This window comes from Ammodytes marinus (assembly GCF_949987685.1).
Source record: "Ammodytes marinus genome assembly, chromosome: 3".
NCBI lineage: Eukaryota > Metazoa > Chordata > Actinopteri > Uranoscopiformes > Ammodytidae > Ammodytes > Ammodytes marinus.
In genome coordinates, this window is record NC_137232.1 from 1,870,509 (window position 1) to 1,894,462 (window position 23,954).

A 23,954-nucleotide genomic window follows, 5' to 3' on the forward strand; every position below is an offset into this window, starting at 1 on the left:
TCATTTTCACACCGTCAGGGACCCTGAAGGTGCCTACCAGCTCTCTCCCCATGATTCCTGCCCAGTTGGGATCCCAACGGCTGTTTTCCCAACGCTCTACCTGCTGTAGCTCCTCCCTCTGAACGACAGCTACGCGCGTTCATGTGAATTCAGTTACATTGACAGGAGACAAACACCATGTCCGATTCCGAGGTGATTAAACATTAGTAATGATAACTACATACGTACATATTGAGCATACATTTGAATCACAGACATACCATGTATGTTAGCTTAAAATCATTGTAAGTGTGCTGGTAGGCCTAACAAAAGTAGCTGTAACAGCCAGGCAAGATAGCAAACTAATTGTAACAGAGCAGCGGAGAGGTGTGTGTGTGTGTGAATGAATGAATGAATGAAAACCTTTATTTATACAAACTCGAAAGGCATTGAGGTTCCCCTCATTTACAACGCCGACGAGCGCACAACAAACACAACAACAACAATAACAACAGAGTGACAGAATAAAACAGAGAAACACAAAATCCTAGCAAGATAAAAAAAGATCAAAAGAAATAAAGAATTACAATAAAAGAGCTTAAAAAATTAATTCAGTTAAAACAAATGCAGTGGTGATGGTGAAAATCAGAAATCATAGATTTAAAAGAAGAAAAAGTGGGGAGAATGGTCATATTGAAGTTGCTCTGAAGGGCATTCCAAGAGGTGGGGGCACTATAGCTAAAAGCAGTTGTTCCCAGCTTAGAATAAGCTCTAGGAACCTGTAAAAGCAGCAGCTCACTGGATCGGGTATTAAAAGACTGAGAGTTCCAGTCGAGCATAGCTGATAAATAGGGTGGCTGTTTACCAATTAAGGATTTAAAAATAAATAAAAACCAATGTAACTCACGTCTCAATGACAGGGATGTCCAGCCGACTTTTTCATACAGGGAACAGTGATGAGTTTTAAAGGAATTACCTGTAATGAATCTAAGGGCTGAATGGTACACCGAGTCAAGGGGTTTTACTATCTATGCTCCTGCGCTGACCGCAGCTGTGAGGGGCTGCTCGGGCAGTGTTGCCAACTTAGCGATTTTGTCGCTATATTTAGCTACTTTTCAGCCCCCCTGGCGACTTTTTTTTCAAAACAGCGACAAGCGTCAAATCTAGCTTTTTTTCTGGTGTAATTGGTGACTTTTTCGCCGAAGCAAATATCACTTTTAACACTTCTCAACGAGCAGCGGGAGCCTCCTGGCCCGTCCCCCGTCACAGAGCACTGACAGACGGCCCGGTCCTCGCGCAGCAGCCCCTCCCAGCTGCGGTCAGAGCAGGAGATACACCTCTCAGCTCGGGGCTACTGTGCGAGGAGCGTTCTGCGTGTCAGTGCTCCCGCTGCTCGTTGAGAAGAGATGATACTTGCTTTGGCGAAAAAAGTCACCAATAACACCAGAAAAAAAAGCTAGATTTGTCGCTGTTTTGAAAAAAAAAGTCGCCAGGGGGGCTGAAAAGTCACTAAATATAGCGACAAAATCGCTTTGAGTTGGCAACACTGATCACAGGACAAGGGCTATATGGGGCCAGCGGCAGGCAGAGGAAGGGGACGAGGTCGCGGTCGGAGAGGTCTTGATGTGATAGGGCAAGAAGACATGGCCGGTGTACTTTTTTTCAAGCTCTCTCCGTCTCCCTTTCAGCAGTTAACTTTTCAACATTCGTCTTTCCTCGTTTTTTTGCTGTCTTAGCGGTGTTAGTTGTTAGTATCCTGGGAATGGTAAATTGAGGGTTCGTTTGTGAAGACATTGCTACTCGCTGTCCGCCGTAGTAGCCTTGTACCAAACAGTAGGCTAGTGTCAGACTGCTAGGGTCGTGAACGCTCACGCAACTGACGCATCAACGTCGTTGCCAAGGTCCCACAGCCAATAAGAACGGAGAATCTGACCTCGCTCTGATTGGTCAAAATTAACATGAGCGGTGGCAATTTTGGGGGGCAGCACACAGAGGCAGGCGGGAGCAAAGTGATAAAAAAATATTTTCAGACCACTTCACCTACATATAGCTGAATGGCTATTATGACAGTTTTGCCAAATATTACAGTAAAAAAACTCTGAACTGCAGCTTTAATATAGTACAAGTACCTAGTATAGTACAGCCAAAATCAAAATGTTCTTTAAGTCCCCCATTTCACAGGTCAGACAAGGTTATCTTATCTTATTATATTATTTTTACCTTATAGACTCAAGAATACATGCAATTCCAGACACGGAAGACGCTCTGATTGAATTTACATCATATTTATTTAAGCTATCAAACATGTAAGAATGCCGGATTCCTCAACCTGAACAGCTGTCTGGTGGAGCCCGGACAGCTTCTCTTGGTTTTTCAAAATCTCCTGTCTAATGACATACATTTACATAAAATAAATAGGCCTAAATAAAATAGCTTCAAATGACAATGCCAGAAAAAATTTACATTACATTCAAGTTTAATTAAGAGAAAAAAGGTTCTTGAATGCTAGAGCTACAATAACATAATAACAAAGTGCAAATAAAATGTTTGTGTATGACTTGTATTGCTTGTAAACTGAAGTCAGATTTTGCATTACAAGATATTACACAAATGGTTTGAACCATGAGATTGGAAGCACAGACAGCATACAGTGGAATTCGTAGACAGAATTTATTACATGGCACTTTGAAAATCCTATGTAAATCACGGCATTCTACAGGTCTGTTATTTCCAGCAAGACAAACCTCTGTCAAGGGTATAATGACCGTTGCTAAGGACCTACGTCATAGTTTTGATGGATAGACGTCCACAAACAGGGCTACTACTCGTTCAGAAAACAATGGAATACTTTTTCGACATGACTCAGGAGAGCAGGGAACACAGGAGTCATGGTTAATATCCGACAGGAATCCAGTCAAGATGACGTGAGTACGTTTGGCCGCATATTGACAGTTAGCCTATACAGTAACTTCAGGCTGCAGCTTGTTAGTCGTTAAAGTTAACCCACCGCCGCAGCTGCATCTTCCATATTGCCGCGAGTGGGGATTGAGGAAGTAACGTCGCCTGCTAACTTCCTGCTATTTCAAAATAAAAGCCAACTCACGTTTGTCTAGTTAAATACTCATGTTAAGCCAGTGAAATGCTTTTAATCTGAAGCCGTAGTCTGTTTGCAGCCCCGAGACTCAGGAAACAGAAATATTGCAAAAATAATAATGGCGAGACAAAATAGCCTTATAACATTTCGTGTCCTCTCGTTTTTGTCAATGAACATGAAGAGATATTTTATCAGAGTTTTTGTTTTTGTAAACCACATTTAGTCCCGTTTTTATTAGTCAACAATAAAGCATTATATATTTGATTATAGTCTTCGTCACATGACCACCATTTACGTTGCGTCTCGTTTCTATCACGTGATAAATGTTCCTTGACGACGATATTTTGTCATACATTTCGTTGACAAAAACAACACTACTGTGTCCCACTGCTAAAATGTCACGTAGCTGCCGCAGCCAGCGCTGTTCGCTCACTGTCTCTGGCTGCTTGCATCGAGCTGTCTCTGTGCATTTACCAGCGTAATACGCTCACAACACGGGGGGAATAAATAAAGGAGTTGCTGGTTTGACCAAGCACAAACGAGAGACCGCTGGCTTGACCACAGTTGTTCAACAGCCCGATAGTTTGACCCATATTCTGGCGGTGGCTATCGCAGTCCACCCTAAACCCTGCCCTACCAGTAAGGGTAGGGTCGGCGGTGGAATCACCACCGAGATTCTTAAGAGCTGTGCCGCTCTGACCCGACCCGCTCTAAGTTAAGTTAAGTTATTAAGTTAAGTTATCTTTATTTGTCAGTTGTACACGAGGCACATTGAAATTTGTCTTTTCGCATATCCCCTCTCAAGTTACCACACTTCAGAGGGGGTCAGAGCGCAGGGTCAGCCACAGTACAGCGCAGCTGGAGCAGTTTTGGGGTTAAGTGTCTTGCTCAAGGACACAATGGTAGAGATGGTGGGCACCGTAGACACAATACCAGCCTCTGCTAGTTTTACGACTCACACCCTCCTGTCCCGTGCCGGGGATCGAACCAGCGACCTCATGGTTACTGGTCGGCCACCTTACCTCTAGGCCATCCTACCACCCAGGATTCGGTGGGAACGAGGCACAAGTCCTGGCTTTTCAGCTTTTTATAGCATATTTGTTAGTTTATAAATTTCTTATAGCCACAAAGACCCACAACGTAGTTTTCATTATAATTACTCGTTGCTAGAAACTGTTCCCCAGCACTTTAGTCTGAGCTTTCACCCCATAACTGGCCCCTGTGTGTGTGTGTGTGTGTGTGTGTGTGTGTGTGTGTGTGTGTGTGTGTGTGTGTGTGTGTGTGTGTGTGTGTGTGTGTGTGTGTGTGTGTGTGTGTGTGTGTGTGTGTGTGTGTGTGTGTGTGTGTGTGTGTGTGTGTGTGTGTGTGTGTGTGTGTGTGTGTGTGTGTGTGTGTGTGTGTGTGAGAGACATCAACATTCTGAGTTATAATATTTAGCAGTGTCATAAAAGTCAAATATAACATGATGGACACATATCCTCAAATAGCTGTTTTCCTACTAAATGAGGAGTCCCTGCCTTATACAAACACTGGTGGTGAGCCTGGTAAGGCTCCGATGACATTCTTCTATATGTACTCTACAGTCATATGAAAAAGTTTGGGAACCCCTCTCAGCCGGCATTATAATTGACTCTGCTTTCACACAAAAAAGATAAAAGTGGTATGTCTTTCATTTACCAGGAACAGCTAAGTACTTGGATGTTTTCCAAACAAAGATTTTTTGAAAAGCAGTATTTAGTTTTATGAAATTAAATAAAATGTTAAAAACTGGCTGTGCAAAAATATGGGAACCCTTGCAGGGTTCGACATAACGTATAGCCCGATGGCCCGGGGCCAGTAAAATCATATGCAGGGCAAGTTGATTGGCCAGTCACTGTCCCGCCCGGGCCAGTGACTGGCCAATCACAGTTCAGTATCTTTTTGTAGACTACATCATGGTTAATTGAAATGCGCGTTCAGAGTCGTAATGAAAGCAGTGTTTATTTAAGACTCAATATAATAAACCTAATATAAAATATATTTTTTAATGAAAGGCCAGTGGACAACCGATGCGTGGGCGTTTTGACAGGCGGAGCAACAAGGGGTTGCACTCTCGCTCCGTTGGCAGAGCTGCCTACCGTCCGCCTGCGAGTCGACAAATCAATCGACTTACTCTGCCCCCTTTCTTTCTTCCCACAGCAGAGGTTGAGGTGCAGAAAATGATAACTGCGCTTTTCCTTTATCTGCCGCCGTAATGTTACAGTATTTGCATCCAAGCCCCAATGGTACAAATGAGAGGCGTTATTTAAACGCTGTGAATGCGTCTCCGGTGATTGTGTCGGTTGTAGACAGAAACGAACGGAGGGACTCCGCTCACTCTACAGTTCCTATAGTCGCGCAGTTTGGCACTGTGTTTTCAGGCTCGAGACATTCAATCAGATCGCGGAAGTCTTTCCCATTGAAATCGCTAACGGGGAGAATATCCCCGGTTATTATTTTAGCCACAAACCACAGTTCATCTGCGCGGCGGCTCACTCGCTGGCGAGATCTCACGGTGAAACGCTGCTGTGATTGGACGAAGGCATTGTGTGTTTCTAAGGTGATTTAACGTCATAGTCTTAGACGAGCGTTTAACTTGTGCTGCATATTTTGCACTGCATTGTTTTTTATCAATAGTTTAAAAATGTAATATGTGAAGGTGACACTTCATGGAGAAGTGACACTCCTGCAGCGCGCTCACGACCAGACGTGAACTCACATACACGGTGAAATCTCCCATTAAAAAAACGGCATAACCCACTGATTTTCGGATTTCTATTCTATTTTTAAAGTCAACTTGAGCGCAAGTGGAAAACCGGTCATTCGGTCGACACATTCACATCCCTAATGCATATAGAGAAAGTAATAAAAACAGCCTACCACAACACAAAGAATGATCAGACCTTCATCTCTTATTTTTTTTTTATGTTTGAACATGACTTCTGCAGGTGAACTATTCATTAAACTGCCCAAATTCAAGAATAAAAACAACCATCAAACTACTGGACTTTAAAATACTGGCCGACTCTTTCAACATACTTTCAGTTGTAGGCTTCTAATTCAATATGTTTGCCTGGTTTTATATTATGTGTATGAGCAATATCAACATTTCATATAATTAACTAAAAGAAAAATAACCAAATCTAAAGGGAATATCTATACTGTTACAGTATAGATATTCCCTTTAGATCTGGTTATCTTTCTTTATTTTTCTAATACAGGTATTATAATTATTGACACTAAATTATGAAGAAAAAAAAAGTGTGTGCAGGGCCAGTGAAAATATACAAGGGGCCAGTAAAACTCGGATCCACTGGCCCGGCGGGCCAGTAGGAAAAAAAAGTTATGTTGAACCCTGCCTTGTGGTCTTGCTGATTTTAATGCATGTAACAGCATGTAAAACTGAGGACTTTAAACACAAAATTGGTTGGATTATGTTGTTAAGCCTTGAACCTCATATAAAGGTCTGTTTAATCATGATAAAAGGTATTTTAGGTGCCTAAATGCAAGTTGCACTTCTCTTTGACTCTCTGCAGAAGTGAGACAGAATGGGATCATCAAAACAGCTCCCAAAAGATCTTAAAAACAAAGATTATTCATTGTCATGGTTTAGCGGAAGGCTACAAGAAGCTTTCCCAAAGGTTTCAATTATCAATTTCTACTGTAAGGAACGTTGTCAGGGAATGGAAGGACACAGGCACAGTTGCAGTTAAACCCAGGTCTAGCAGACCAAGAAAAGTACAAGAGCGGCATATGCGGCGGATTGTGAGAATGGTTGCACACAACCCAAAGATCACCTCCAAAGACCTGCAAGAACATCTGGCTGCAGATTGTGTATCTGTACATGGTTCAACAATTCAGTGCAATTTGCACCAAAACATCTGTATGGCCAGGTGATGAGAAGGAAGCCCTTTCTGCGCCCACGCCACAGATACAGTTGCATGGAGTATGCAAAAGTTCATTTAGACAAGCCAGCTTCATATTGGAAGAAAATGCTTTGGACTGATAAGACAAAAATTAAGTTATTTGGTCTTTATAAAAAGCAGATGTTTTGGTGCAAATTGCGCTGAATTGTTGAACGATGTACAGATACACAATCTGCAGCCAGATGTTCTTGCAGGTCTTTGGAGGTGATCTGTGGGTTGTGTGCAACCATTCTCACAATCCTCCACCTATGCCGCTCCTGTTTTTTTCTTGGTCTGCCATGCCTGGGTTTAACTGCCACTATGCCTGTGTCCTTCCATTTCCTGACAACGTTCCCTACAGTCGAAATTGACAATTAAAACCTTTGGGAAAGCTTCTTGTAGCCTTCCCCTAAACCATGACAATGAACAATCTTTGTTTTTCAGATCTTTTGGGAGCTGTTTTGATGATCCCATTCTGTCTCACTTCAGCAGAGAGTCAAAGAGAAGTGCAACTTGCATTTAGGCACCTAAAATACATTTTCTCATGATTAAACAGACATTTCTATGAGGTTCAAGGCTTAACAACATAATCCAACCAACTTTGTGTTTAAAGTCATCAGTTTTACATGCTGTTACAGGCATTAAAATCAACAAAACCACAAGGGTTCCTATATTTTTGCACAGCCAGTTTTTCACATTTTATTTTATTTCATACAACCAAATACTGCTTTTCAAAAAATCTTTGTTTGGAAAACATCCCAGTACTTAGCTGTTCCTGGTAAATTAAAGACATACCACTTTTATATTTCTTTTGTGAAAGCAGAGTCAATTATAATGCCGGCTGAGAGGGGTTCCCAAACTTTTTCACATGACTGTATATGTGTATACTGAAAGGGTAGATGTAGAACAGATTGATAGATGATATTTTGTTGTGCCAGTGTGTGTGAATAATTTTTTTTGGAGATAATTTTTTGACAATTTTAGCTTTATTAGACAGTGTGGAGAGACAGAGATGAAATGGGGCAGAGAGGCCGGGTAATGACATGCAGAGAACGACCCGGGCTGGATTCTAACCTGGGTCGGCTGCGACCAGGACTGAGCCTCTACAGTACAGTAGGCTCTTATTTGAGTGATATAGTGTTACACTAGTCTAGCTCCGGCCTCATGCTAGGTTTGTCTGTGCGGCAGTGGCCTGGGCTTTTTCCCTGTGTATCTGTTTTCCAGCAAAGTCAATTATTTACAGACAGGCTGATGACTGGATGAATAGTAGAGAAGACTGCTGAAGGAAAGCTGCTCTCTGTCACATCCCTATCAGGTCTTGTGTTTCATTGTCAGAGCAACAGGTAATGAACAAGGTTATATGAAGAAGGAAATAATGAAATTCATTGGAAATTCGCTGTGCTTCTTTTTGCTTGTTTTCTGTTGCACAACTACAGTACATAGTGAATACTATTCTAAACTCCTCCCAGCGCCCTTTCTTTTTTAACTTAATGTTTATTAAGCAGTTAGAAACAGACAGGTAGCATCTTTGTATGATTTATTTCTATTTGTGAGCTAGAGGTTAGTGTCTTGTTTGGCCTGTGTCAGTGCTGACTGCTGCTGACTGAAAGCTACCCCATCAGCAGTCTCTATTCTCTCTGCACTCTGAGCACAGTGACACAGCAGCTCTGTCAAATCACCTGCCCGTTTCCATGGTAACACACTGCTCTCCGCTCCAAACAAGTCAAGAGAGCATACAAGTTTGAACCTGACTCCAAGTTATCACATGTATTATAGAGAGACGGATTCTGTACTAAGATTCAATAGTTAAAGTGTCATAGGTCAGTTGTACTTTATTATTATAACACAGATGTAATTTACCTCTGATGATTGCTCTAATTTAGTGTAAATTAAAGGTCACCCTTATGCAAAATTCTCATTTTCATCATTAATATTGTTCCCCGGTGTCACTACAGAAAACCAAAGAATGAGGAAAAACAACCCTCCTTCTTTTTCTCCACTTCCACCTTTCTGTTTTCAGAAAGGTGATCAGATGTCTCTCCCCTTATGACGCCATAAGGGGAGAAGACACACTCCCTCAGTACCAACCTAACTCAGCACTACGCCGATGCGGGACTGGCGGTCGGTGCCGGGGAGCCCGTACTTTTAAAATATCCGTGGGATTTTCTAGTTTGTTTTAAGCCTGTTCATTTCAAGATCTTCAGTATTAATGTACTGTATTGTACAACCCATTCACTTAAAGCGGATACGAGTAACATTTAAATATCTTTTAAACAACCTCATGTTTCCTCTGATAATCATAAATTACCTTTAACAGCAAGCGAGACCATCAGTGCAAAGAAAGACGTTTTTATATAGTTTTTATTACTGCTTTTGGTCTGGTCGCACACCCAGTCCGATTTTCGGTTCGCTCGTGCAGGCTCTATGGTCACATATCCGTATTGGTTGCAGATTTCAGTGTGGCGCTGCAACGCGATTTGAGAAGCCTATCCCTCCAGGTGAGGGAAGGGGAGCGGGAGCCTTGTTTGAGACAGTTATTTGTCGTCATAAATGACTGATAACGGGGCTGAACCATCAAAGAAAAAAAAGAGAATGCAATGAAGAAAAGCGAAAAGGGAGAGTGAGTGATAGGCGGGCGGGAGGACGTTGCCAAGCAACGTGTATACAATTTCACGAGAGCGAAACTAGACTGCTAAATGAATGAGCGGTTGGTACTAACACAAAGTTTGCTTTGCTTCACCATCATCAGATAACCATTATCTGAAATAGTCATTATTTACATCAACAACACAAACACATTACCTCATCGTGATCCATAGTCTACTAACTGCCGTCTCTCATTCATTCGCTTTCTGTGAGGACAGCTCCGTGAGAGAGAGAGTAGTTAGGTGACGCTGCTGAATCAACTCATTGCAAGCAGGTGTGTGTACTGACTGGCATTAGTTGATGCAGTGTCAAAACCACTCTCACGGAGCCGAAAAGAGTCCTCACACTTTCAACACACGAACATGCACTATATTGCGCCCTTCTCAGTCCACGCTCACGCGCCTGGCACGAGCATTTGCGACAGCGGGCGTCGTAAAAATACTACCGCTTTTGTCCAAAGGGGACGCCAACGTGCCATCTTACTCGTAGTGCCTTTAAGCTATTATATTATCAACACGTTAAATGTATTCATAAAGAGATAGGCCAGGCTACTACTCCCAGTATAGGCCTAAAGGTGACACCAAAACGTAATACCGTGATATAATACCGTCACCTCCAAATAAGAGAAAAAGGTGGAGGTTGGTGTGGGCGATATAACCTAAACATTTTATCACGGTATTATTCTCGTATATAACCTAAAACCTTATTAAAAAATAAAAGAAAGAAAAGTCACAGTGCTTCCTGCATTTGGGTCGGATCGAGGTCGGGGCAAATTCACACCACAAAAGAACTGCAGCAGAGAGCGTTTGGAAGCACACCGAGACCACCTCTTCAGCTGGGTCTCAGAGCGTTTGTTTGGTCCGCCCTCGAGTGCGATTGCTGTATTCACACCTGCCTGAAAGATGCGCACCGAAGGTGGAAGTGCACCTGAGTTTGTTTCAACCGAACTAAACACGGCAGGTGTGAATACGCCTTCAAACTTAGTGTCATATTGCTTTGGGAACTTTTCCCATTTTATTTTATTTTTTTAAATAAAGGGAAATTCATGTGTTGATGTGATATTCAAGTTTGGAACTAAGTTAGTCCAAACTTGAATATCACAGCAACACATGCAGGTCAAGGCAATAGACCAGAAAATAAAAATCCATTTCAATAAGGCAACATAGCAAATCACATGATATTTTAGACCAATTGCAGGCTTATAAAGTGGGCTGCTGGTGGGTGAAGAATTTAGCTCGGACAGCAAGTTGCTACAGACCAATGAGCTGCTTTGTTCCCTCCAAAAATTGGGTTCTTATGTTTAATACCAACCTGCTAAAATTCATTGAAACCCCAAATATACAGACAGTCGCACGCAGACACTCACGCAACACATTACAGTCAAATCAATGGGCACACTTCAGCACAAGTCCAGTGGCACTCAGCTTATCTGCTGTTGAGTTTCCGTTGTCCTTGTCAGTGAATGGCTGTCTGTTTTTATCTCCAGCTGACCTAAGCCCTGGGGCTGCTGTCACCCACACACAACTGGCTGTGCACCAGGCTCATTGTTCACTACAGTATCCTATCACTGCTGGGTGTGGGCGTGGACCTAACTCTAGCACCTCATATGGCACTTTATATTGACTGATAATGTAATGACCTGTCAAAAAATATATCATACCATTATGAAAGAGTCATAAATTGTGATGGAAAAGTCTGTCCCAGCATGGAGAAAGATTGCCTATTTTTCCTTAGCATCTCATATTTTGAGTCCTCAACATGTTCATTGGTTTTTGCGTGATGTTACACAATTATGTTGTGCTTTTTAGATGTTTTGAGGTCCCTCTTTAGGATTCATTTTGCCATAGTAGTGGTGGGACTGCTGGTAGCTCAACCAAGTGTACGCCACTAATATATGAAATTATGGATTGGTACAAAATTTAGTATTTTGGACATTAGACATCTTTTCCTGACTGGATGTAATCAGCCATATTTAAAGGTGGAGCCAGTGATTTGGGAGAACTTTTGTAGTCAAAATTACTTTGGGCATGTCGTTAAATTGTTAGATTTAATGAAGATTTGCCTAAAGAAACTACAACATGTTAGAAATGGGTAAGACCAAGGTTGAGGTTGGTAGGTTACAACATGAGTTTTCAATCTCATGAAGAGTATGCTAACATCTTTAGCTCCCCTTTTCAGGGGAAACTTTGGAAATGTTGTCTTAACCCATTGATACTGGATGCTGCGCGAGCAGCGCAACACAACATTGTATCTCCTGCCGACTGCTGCGTGGCGCAGCATTGTTGTTTTGTCGTCGCGTGCATCATAGAATGCACTGTCATTGGTTGAAATACACATGAGGTGGGTCTTGTTGATTTTTTAAAACCATATGACCACCCACATGTTGTGTGGTTTGCCGAAAATCACGTCAATCAAAAAAAAAAGCCGGCTGTGTGTTCACGTGCTCGGCAATAGTGTATTACAGAACAGTTAGTGGCGTTGGTTGAGCAGAATCTACGTCTACTATAGGCTACTGACGAAAATCACACAGCACATTACCTGTGTTTAATAACAATATTTATTCATTTAGGCTATATTTGGCTGCTCCACCTCAAGTCAGCCCAGCCAGGCGATAGTTTAGTATCAGTTTCGTTTTCATCTCTGTGTTATACAGCTGTTTGGACCAGCTGATCGGCTCGCGACAGCGGGAGTTAGTCTAAAGCCAGTGATAATTGAACTAAATTATAAAATAAAGCTATCTCTTCCTCTCTCTATCTGTCTATATTTCTCTGTCCACTGCACACTCAGTCACTACTATCCATGCTTAAAGGAAGCAGGAATATAACCCCATTTAGCACATTATTTTTAAATATTTTATATAATTTATTAATTTTTTTCTAATTTTACTAATTTGTTGGTTTGTAAGCGCTAAGGGAGCATTTTTTAAATAAAACCTGGGAACCTTGCCTTTTTAAATGTATTTTATTTCATGTTTCTATGTTCTACACAGGCTTAGATATTAATGTTTTGGTAGATGTTGACAATTCATAGTATTTTTTCAGAAAACCCTCAGGAGATAAGGACATGTATCCTAGATTGCCATAGGCGTCAATGGGTTAAACGTCCATAGAGTTTGGTGACTAACAAGACACAGGTATTTAAAAAAGCATGAGGAGTATCCGTTTTGTGGAATATCTTCATACACACATACCGTATATGTTGAATATCGTGAACATTGAATGAAACATCAGTCTCATTTAAGCTAACTGAGTGATAGTTGTGTGGACGTCGTGGCTGGAAGATGGTCTCACTAGCTGTAACCAACACAACAGGACAATTTCCTGAGTCCTTTCTGGAGTTTGATTGTACAGTAGTTGCACCATGATGGCTACAGTCAATGGAACTACACATGTTTTGGGCCACTCTCATATGCATGACGGTTTAAGATAATCACTTGTTTCTAAATCTTGTTGCGTCTGTTTGGTTTTTGAAGCTCACACAACAGCATGTAAGCTGTAGCCCTCACCTTGCGCCAGCATAAGAGGTTAGAGGAGCAGTGTAAAAAAGCATTGTCCATGTTTTTGCCCTGCCCACACATACCAAAGAGATTACTGCCGCTAGACAGGGTTGAGTGTACCTTGAGGTTACAAAAAGTGACTGTGAGTCTGATAGCTGTTCATATTGTGAGAGGACAGGGTTCCCTGCTCACTGTCCTTCTCTGGTGGATGTACATGCTGTTGGTCCGTCAACATAACATAGTGCCTGCGGCTGCTGTGTACCTTTTGGTCTTTGGATTTTCCTTTCAGAAAAGGATATTAATAAACAAGTGGTTATTTGATTTTAGTTTTCTGTCAAACAGATTTTCCCTTTTGCTATTTTAAGTCACTATTTAGGTGCACAATGCAATTTGTTGTACATTGTTTTATGTGCGATTGGCCAGTGTGTGATGCACAGATTGCACACTAAGCAATCTGATAAGCTTTTCATGTCAGTTCTGTGTGAATAAATACAAAATGTTTGCCTTTTGGCTTCTTATGAGTATTTTTCTTCTTCAGTTAAACATACAGTATATAGTGATGTATTTGAGATTACATTTATCTCACTATATTGATCATCGCAAATATTGTGTATTGTGATAGTAGCGTTACCGAGGGCCAAACATCGTCACAGTATCATATGGTGAGTTACTTGTACCATCCCACCCCTAGTCCTTACTGTACTGTCACTCTCTGTCTGCTATGTTGTTTCACTTAGTTATTAGTTATATGGCCCAGTGTTACTGGAACTCTGTGGGATATAGTTTGTTCCAGTTGGTGGGATTGGCTTCTTGTCTTGAATGAAATGCTTGTTGTATAGCAGCAGTATACTCTAAACCACTTACACCATGTCACAGGTTGTACATGTCTGACATGCAAGAAATTCCACCACTCCCCCCCCCCCCGCTCCTTCATTTAAATGTGTTATTGAACTAGAAAATATGAAACCATTTCAGTTCATTCACAAGATACTCCTAATATCTGTTTTAATAACCATTTCACTCAGGTTAATCTCGGACCCCCTTGGAGGGGTTACAATTATTTTGAGAATTAGTCAGATCTTCCCCCAAACATTCTTTTCTCTCACAAACACAACTGAATAACAGTTTTGGAATCCCAGTACTTAAATTGTATATTCATATAGTGTTGTAAAACCTAGCAAGTTGTTGCATTCCACAATATCAGCATTGCCCAACCATCCACAAACATACTTGGACAAATTCCAGTGTTGGCATTTACTAGAAATGTCATGCATTCAAATCATGACAGTCATCCAATGGTCATGCATTTCCAAGGACACCAGCAATCCTCTTGTACTTACCAGGGTGTGCTACTTAAGGTTTGTGTACTGGACCAAATGTGCGGCCAGTGGCGATACTATTGAGCCCTACCTGGACTCTTTATCCCAGCTTATTGTATAGAATGCTTTCATCTCAAGGACTGAAAGCTGGCCTGGAACTGAGTTTCAGGTGTGTGCTTGTTAAGAGTGTAAACACTGATTAAGGTGTGTGTGTGTGTGTGTGTGTGTGTGTGTGTGTGTGTGTGTGTGTGTGTGTGTGTGTGTGTGTGTGTGTGTGTGTGTGTGTGTGTGTGTGTGTGTGTGTGTGTGTGTGTGTGTGTGTGTGTGTGTGTGTGTGTGTGTGTGTGTGTGTGTGTGTGTGTATGGCGCTCCTGACAGCAGAGACTGTTGGAGTACACACTGGCTCCTGGGTGCATTAGTGGAATGTCTCATGCCATTGGAGAAATATATGAATGCACATCTGAATTGTGTAGCTAGTAGGAGAGGGAATGTGTGCTGAAACTCTTGAGAACAACAACTAATTAGAGAAACTATACCGGGCAAGATTGAAATAACTTGTCTTTGCAGTGAGTCAGTATGAGTATCTATCTCACTGCCATTTGCACTGTCTCAGTAATAAAGTCCATGCTTTGATTTTGAACATTCGATTGTTTAATCTGTCTTTGGCCAACGTATGGAAATGAAATACTGCATTACTTTAATCCTCTTAAATAGCAAGGCTAATCATATGGAAGTAAGTATATAGTTTGTATTAAATGTGACTGGCTTAAATTCAAGTTCAGAGTTCCCTTAGTGTCACACACTACATACATAGTGGTTCATTAAATGATGCTGAGAGAAAAATACTTGTGCTTTAAACGTAACCTTCAAAGTAGCTCTACGCTTCATCTCACAATGACTCATGGATCTCATAGTGACTTTGTTATGAAGGCTTCACTACATCCAGAAATAACATCAAGTTTGGTGGTAAAAAGTGAGTCTTTTAAAGCTATTTCTCTGTATCCTGCTGAGGAGCCTGTGATGATAGACCCAACATACAACACTTTCATCGACATGATACATGCCTGCTTTTGTCTCTCACTCTGCCTTAGTCTCTAGTGCAGCATTGCCACTGAACAACCATAATGGTTGAGAAATAATAATTATAATTTGAAGATGAACCTGTGGTAAGAATAGTTAGTGGCAAGTTTATTAAGACTTGCATATTGCTGAGTTGCTCTCAGCTGACTCTAGATGAGCCCTTGTACATGTGACATAATATTTCCTGGCCTGTTCCTAATACTTGCTGTCACTCTTGAACATAGTGTTGCGTCACTGCATTGCTGTCCACGCCTGTCATACCACACCCTCTTCTTTAGGCTACAATCCATTTCCTAATGGGACCCTGTGCATGTAAACAACCTCTTCCTCCCCACTATCAGCTGTCACCCCGCTCACTTTACAGCCCAGTATTCTCTCCTTTAGATAATCATGGCAGTCCCTGGGAAATAATGGAGGCTTTGTGTGGTTTAGTCCAAAAGCATGACAGAGCTTTCCCCCTGTCCTCTGGCACCACCTTGTGGTCTAAAAGCAGAGGTGCTGCTGGTGTGAAATCCAGGATGTAGAATTGCAGCATGTCTCCAAGTGACTGACATGAGCTTCCTTATGTTGGTGGATAGCCTGAGTGTTTGGAAAAATGTACCCTACGTTCCCTTTACGAACGTAGGGTACCTTTTTTTACGTACCTTTTTGCTAATAAGTATGGTAGAAATAAAGATTTAGGATGTCCCAATTATTGTGGTCAGATTTAGTATGAAAAATACTCCGGTGTCTACTTCATCAGGTTGAGATTTTGAGTGTTGAAATCAGTATGCTATCTGGGTGCGCACCAGAAGTGAAATCACATCGACGTAGCCTTTGTATGAAAACAACCAGGGATGTGACGGATATAGAAGAAAGAGGCAAGATCGAGGAGCCCTGTGAGGATGAAATAAATAAGTAAAAGTATGTCCTTGCTGCATGCTAACTAGATACAGTCCCCTACAAAAGTATTGGAACATTGTGGCCAATTCCTTTATTTTTGCTGTAGACTGGAAACATTTGGGTTTGACACCAAAATATGAATATGAGACAATAGATCAACATTTCATTTCCAGGTATTTACATCTGGATCTGATTCACAACTGAGAAGATAGCATTATTTGTAAAGGAACACCACATTTTTAGGTGAGCAAAAGTATTGGAACAGATAGACCTAAAATAAATTAAAATGAATAAGACTTAATATTTTGTCACAAATCCTTCGCTTGCAATAACTGCATCAACTTTTGCATTCTTCTTTTGTGATGCTTTTCCAGGCTTTCACCGCAGCCTCATTCAGTTGCTGTTTGTTTAGGGGGGTTGCTCTCTTCAGTCTCCTCTTTAGCAGGTAACTTGATCTTATGTGTTGTATATCAGATCCAGATGTAAATACCTGGAAATGAAATCTATTGTCTCATATTCATATTTTGGTGTCAAACCCAAATGTTTTTAGTCTACAGCAATATAGGAATTGGCCTCACCGTTCCAATACTTTTGTAGGGGCTGTAGTGTGTAGAATAGAAAAATGAATGTGAGATTTGGAACGCAGGGTTTGTGTTTGGAAAGATTTAGTTTGCTTTAGTGGTGATTGACATACACCTTACTGAGATGCTTCTGTGGGAAACACTCAATCTGCTCTGTATTATTATACTGTAATCACTTATTATACATTACATTCATAACTAATATTTTTTCCCCTTTTCATGTATTTGGGAAGAGTCTTACTTTTGGACGTACAAAGCACATTACATTTACTCTGAGTTATTGTGTTAAAGGCAATGTTGCCTTTTTCTAAATGCTGACCCGAAATGTTTTGTTTTTTCTAAACATACGTAACTCTAAAACTTTAACCAATGTTTTCCAAGGTAGAAAGGTGCATACATTGTAGAGAACAATGCAATGTATTGACATTGTATGACGCACTTTACCAGACACTATAAGGCAATTTGTTTACTCTTTGACTGAACTGATGAAAGCCACCAGACATACAGTAGCTCAAAGCTGTTTGCCACATCTCATTTCAATACATTTCAACTCAACATGTATAGCACACACCTGACACCTACATGTTAACCAGTGCACATGTTGTATGTTGCACATGAATATGACCAGCAGTAGTTTGGATCAGACACTCTCTTCCCTGCTGTTATAATGGGAAATGAGACAGGTCTGTTTGAGGAACAACTTAAACTCTTATCAACTTTTCTGTAAACTGTGAAAAATACACTTCACCAGATGCGGCTCCTAATCTTCCTATAAAGGATTACAGTGTCAACATAGTCTGATATGTAGAACACATGTGTGCATCTCATGTTTGATACATTCATACGGTGTTAGGTGTTTTGTGCCCCCCAGCGGAGCCTTTAGACAGTGCTGTCTGGTGAGAGTTAGGGCCTTTAGACAGTGCTGTCTGGTGAGAGTTAAGGCCTTTAGACAGTGCTGTCTGGTGAGAGTTAGGGCCTTTAGACAGTGCTGTCTGGTGAGAGTTAGAGCCTTTAGACAGTGCTGTCTGGTGAGAGTTAGGGCCTTTAGACAGTGCTGTCTGGTGAGAGTTAGAGCCTTTAGACAGTGCTGTCTGGTGAGAGTTAGAGCCTTTAGACAGTGCTGTCTGGTGAGGGTTAGGGCCTTCAGACAGTGCTGCCTTGTTGGGGGCACAAAGCACCATGGAGCGATTCAGACCCTCAGAAGGTGTAATAGGTGTTGTTCTTTTATGTGCTTTATAAAAAGCCACTGTAAACACGCAATAGGTTTTAATAGATCCAAATCTATAATCCCATTTTTTATTAGATTTGTTTCATATTATACCGTTTTATAGGTTTGCAGTCCATTAATATATTTCTACATTCATTACACTAACCTGTTTAGGTACTAGGCCTGGAAACCTTTTTGTGCGTCCTATCCATGTCTATGTGGTTTTGTAATTACGATGTGAGATGTGGCAGAAACCTGTTCAGTGCTGCTAGAACATGTTGGATAAATGTAAAACTGATATAATGAACCCAGCTGAGCATAGCCTCCATGTGTTTTATAGATCTGTCTTTACTTATAGCATGTACTTGATCAGGAAGTTTTTATTCAACTGAAGAAAAAACTGCTGTTTTCCATTCATTGCCGGCAGTGAGGGGTGTGTGTGTGTGTGTGTGTGTGTGTGTGTGTGTGTGTGTGTGTGTGTGTGTGTGTGTGTGTGTGTGTGTGTGTGTGTGTGTGTGTGTGTGTGTGTGTGTGTGTGTGTGTGTGTGTGTGTGTGTGTGTGTGTGTGTGTGTGTGTGTGTGTGTGTGTGTGTGTGTGTGTGTTCTGGCAACATGTAACACTGCTTCTGCTTTCCTCTCACACCTCTTCCTCTCTGCTGCACAGAAGTGTTTCACACAGGAAGACCATGCAACGTCTAACCCTCTAGAGAGACATACACTATGCTCTAAGTCCTGTGTGTGTGTGTGTGTGTGAGAGAGAGAGCTGAGAGAAGGTTAAGGTCAGACTGCTACTGCCCAACCATGATTGGACTAAGTGTAAAGGTATGTTACCAGTAGATTGGATGGAGCATCACAGTAGGTTATGCGTATATTCATCTCATAGCATTTCATTAAGAACAATAAGCAGCCAATCTCTTCTATTGATACCATTGGCTTTAGATATCCAGCTGGCAAAGGCTGTTGAGCCACTCAACTATAACTTCAGACTGTTATACATTAATGTGGTAGCAATAATGAAAGTGCACTGTCTGCACAGTGCAGGGCTGTACGCTTATTTTTTTTAGGTGGTAGCACTGGTGCTAGCAGCAAGCAAAAAAATTCAGTAGCACAATTTTTTTTTGTAGCACACAAAGTATGATCGGAAACTTCCATAACCTTAACCCTTGCATTTCGCTCTAATTACCTTCGAGCATGTCATCTTGGTCTCATCTGAGATTCTCAATCAATATTCTATTCTATTGTGCAGTAATAATTGTAGAAAAATGAATAAGGGTGCAATTATTCCAATTTAAACAAAAGATTTAACCTGCCAATAGCAACTTTTGCTGATTCAGAATTATTTCCATTATTTAATATTTGAAAATAACAATAATTTTTTTTACAACATTCCCTTTTAATTAAAACCAAACTTTAAACCATTTTTAGTTTACACATTTGTACAATTTAGGATAAATTAAATAGGTTGTTGTGAATTTGTTCAGCTGAAGGTCCAGTTGCCTTTCAAGCTAGAGCACTGTGGGGCTGTGAGTGCTAACTTCCTGTTCTTATCTGCTTCAAAATAAAAGTGAACTCATGTTTCGCTATTAACATGCATTTAATGTGAAGGCGCATAGGAAATGGTATGTTTGCACACGCGGAAACTTAACTGCGTTTAACCTCCTAGGACCTGGCGTCCACCTGTGTGGACATCAACTTTTTGGGCTGTCTAGGGCTGTGTTCGGAAAGCCATACTAACATCCTACTCATACTAATTTTTACTTCAATTTGAGTATGTGATGGTTGGGTATGCGAGTTTGGGTATGCGAGAAATTCCCGGATGAGTACTAACTTCCGGGAAGATTTTGGGTATAGATCGATTGGATACTTTTCCTACTCAACCGCCCCACAATGCACTGGGTCAATTCTACCTGCCCAGGAAAATGAAATACTTTCGAGCAAGTTGCTAGGCAACGACATTGTTTGGGGTCCGCGATCTGACAACTGTACGTGCAGTCATTCATAAACTCTTACAATAGATAAGAGATGAAGATAAATACCTAACAACATTAGAGTTACTAAGTGAAATGAGTGATGCCAGTCTCATAGTGGAGAGAGATCAAAACTGAATGCTGTGTTCCACACACCGCGGCTCGTCCAGCTCAACTGACAGACAGCTGAGTGCTGTATGATGAGCTGGACAGAGAGCGTCGGAGGGATCCTCCGCCTCAAAACATAATTATAAAACAAGAGGTCTAAAACACAGATGATGAACACAGGACTAACAATCTAGTTCAATATCTAACCTGTGGAGGGCGCTTACACGCTAAACAGCGTCTAAACTGGCTGAATCTTATAAGAAGAAGAAATTCTTTATTGCTTGAGTATACTTCAATTGAAAACGTTTCGACGCACCTCACATACACGATCGATCTTTGAGGAGACAATATGTAGTATATAGATGGTGAGTATGTAGGATGTAGAACGCTAGTATGGCTTTCCGAACACAGCCTAGACCGCAATGCAAAATGTTGCTCTAAAAAGGGCCTGGGGTCCACATACAAGGACATTATACACTTAGTGGTGGCAGAAGAGTATAATACATTATACTTTAGATTCAAGATGGCCGACAACACATCCAAAAGTTCAACACACCCAAAACTCCCGATCCAAACTTCGACCAGGAAAAAAATCTAATCAAATTTCATGGCTGATTCTTGTTCAGATTATGTATAAAAGTGTTCAATGTTTGTTATGGAAGTAAACATTTTACAAAAGCTAGTAACTGTAACGATTTACCATGCTGCTAAACATGATGTACACATATGTGGACGGAGGGACTTCATTCTGTTAGTTTTATTGAAAAATCCTTGTATGTGGACAGCGGGACTTAGTTCTGTTGAACATTTTTATATGTTTTCAATCAATCAATCAATCAATAACCTTTCACTTTTCACTCAAGAGACACTGAGGTTGCCCTCATTTACAGTTACAATGAGTACATTTCAGTAAATTTCAACCCCAGGGCCAGGTTTCCGGCTCCTTTCCCAAGGGCCGGGCCAAGGCCAGGTTTCCAGCTACCACGGCCAGGTTTCCAGCTACCAACCCAAGGGCCAAGGCCAAGTCTCCGACTACCAACCCAAGGGCCTGGGCCAAGGCCAGTTTTCCAGCTATGATCCCCAGGGCCAGGATTCTGGCTACCAGGGCCATGTTTCCGGATACTAACCCACAGGCCAAGGCCAGGTCTCTGACTACCAACCAAAGGCCCAGGGCCAGTTTTCTGGCTACCATTCCTAATGCCAAGGCCAGAACTCTTGCTACCAGGGCCATGTTTCCAGCTAACAACCCAAGGACCAAGGCCAGGATTCTGGCTACAAACCCAAGTGCCTGGGCTAAGGCCAGTTGTCTGGCTACTATCCCCAGGGCTAAGGCCAGGATGGTAGCCCTGGTAGCCAGGTTTCCAGCTACCAACCCAAGGGGCAGGGCCAAGGCCAGGTTTCCGGCTACCAACCCAAGGGCCAAGGCCAGGTTTCCGGCTACCAACCCAAGGGCCGAGGCCATGTTTTCAGCTACCAAGGCCAGGATTCTGGCTACCAAGGCCAGGATTCTGGCTGCCAACCCAAGGGCCAAGGCCAGGATTCTGGCTACAAACCCAAGGGCCAAGGCCAGGTCTCTGATTACCAACCCAAGGGCCAGGGCTATGGCCAGTTTTCCGGCTACCATCCTTAGGGGCCAAGGACAAGATTCTGGCTATCCGGGCCAGGTTCGGGCTACCAACCCAAGGGCCAAGACCATGGATTCTGGCTACAAACCCAAGGGCCAAGGCCAGATAGCCAGCTACCAACCCAAGGGCCAAAGCCATGGATTCTGGCTACCCAGGCCAGTTTTCCGGCTACCATCCTTAGGGCCAAGGCCAGGATTCTGGCTTCCAGGGTCAGGTTTCTGGCTACCAACCTAAGAGCCAAGGCCAGGATTCTGGCTACAAACCCAAGGGCCAAGGCCAGATTGCCAACTACAAACCCAAGGGCCAATGCCAGGTCTTTGACTACCATCCCCAGGGCCAAGGCCAGGATTCTGGCTACCATTCAGGATATACGTCTTCCTGCAACTGTTAGCAGCCTTTCTAATGAGCCATATTGCTCAAAGGGGCACAATTGTTGTTTCTCATTTTGTTTTTGCACTCAGGAAAAATGCTGCTGTGTTCAGGCACCAAAAAAAGAGTTTTGTTCTTGATGACTCAATTTTTACTTTATTGTGTTTTATCTCGATTTAAAACTGCGGTCCTCATATGTGGACATCATTTTTCTCAGAAACTACATCATGTAAAAAGATAATTCTTGGTTTTCACACTCATTAGGTCCCAATCAGCCCAAATAGCAAAGAGAAATTAAAAATGCATGCCATGCAAGAGTTCGGGTCCTAGAAACTACTTACTCGCCTAAGAATACATTTACCCGCTTTTGGAGAGTGTTAATGTAGAGCAGTGGTTCTCAAACTTTTTTTGTAATTCCCTACTTTGGAGATGGGGATCTTTTCGAGCCCCACCGTTCCCCGATTGCGTCAACAAAATAGTAACTAAATAGGTCAGGCTTAAAAGTTTAAAATGTATTGAAATAAAATCAAGGAATACAATTCAAAAATATGAGTATTTGTGTCATTACTTTGCAATCTGAGCCCAAAAAATTGCCAAAAACAATGAGCAAGTCAGTATGTGAGTCTTAAGGTGCGAACACACTACACGCGTTACCCGCGTAAGCTTTATGCGCGTAACGCAGCTAAAATGTTGCTTGATCATTTTGTGTCAAAAATGGTTTTACGCGCGTAACGTGCCTAGCCTCCCTCCTGATATTGTGTGTGTGTGTGTGTGTGTGTGTGTGTGATCAGCTCCTATCTCCTCACAAAGTGCGTAGAGCAATCGCGCTTTCATTGGTCGGGTTTTGATGAAATGGAGCACACTCACAACCTCTGTCAAAACTTTGTATAGTTCGGGGATGAGCTGCCTTGACGCTAGCGGCGCTTCCCAGCGAATGACACAGTGTGTCCATTGCGCATCTGGCGCCACACTGTTTATTAGTGATTGCCCTGGCCTGCGCGCTGAGCCGATGATTTCGGCTTCTGTTCTATCCACGTTATTATGGTTTTTATGTGTTAATTGAAGAAGTGGAATAGCAGGGGCTCCAACTCACGCTGGGAAACGGTAAAAAAAAAACATATATTAAAATATTTCTAAAAACTATGTGCCACGGATGTGGACACATATTTCTCCCGTTCGTTGCACCCCACCTGTCATGTCTCTATTCCCCACCGGTGGGGCGCGCCCCACACTTTGAGAACCACTGATGTAGAGCCTTCTAAGCAGTGTTGTGCATCACTCCTCTCTGTGTCCAAATGAGAACATCTGAGAAATCTCCTCATTAGCAACCTGTCGCACTAGTGCGAGTAGACTTTTATTCATCATCATTCATTCATCATCGCACGTGATCAATTTCAGTAGCAAATGCGATCAAAACTGTCGCACTGTACAGCCCTGGCACAGTGTCTTCCAGGTTCTTACATTTCAGTGTCTTCTCTCACATATCAGCATTATAATAGCATTATGTTTCAATGATTCTAAGAAAAGTATCTCCAGTGCTATGCCAGCTACACCTTGTGACTTGGTGCGAATTAGCAAATGTTAACATTCTAATACTCTCTAGCTAAAGATGGTAAACATTGTGAACATTATACCTGCTTATCATCAACATGTTTTCAATGCCGTTGTGAGCCTGTTA

At 41.9% G+C, this 23,954-nt stretch overlaps 1 protein-coding gene across 1 annotated transcript in view; it reads left to right on the forward strand.

The window, feature by feature from the left end:
* LOC307271431 (unconventional myosin-XVIIIa-like) overlaps window positions 1-23,954 on the forward strand; it is a gene marked incomplete at its 3' end in the record, with an annotated part of 206,986 nt that overhangs the window by 34,952 nt on the left and 148,080 nt on the right. The window lies entirely within an intron of this gene.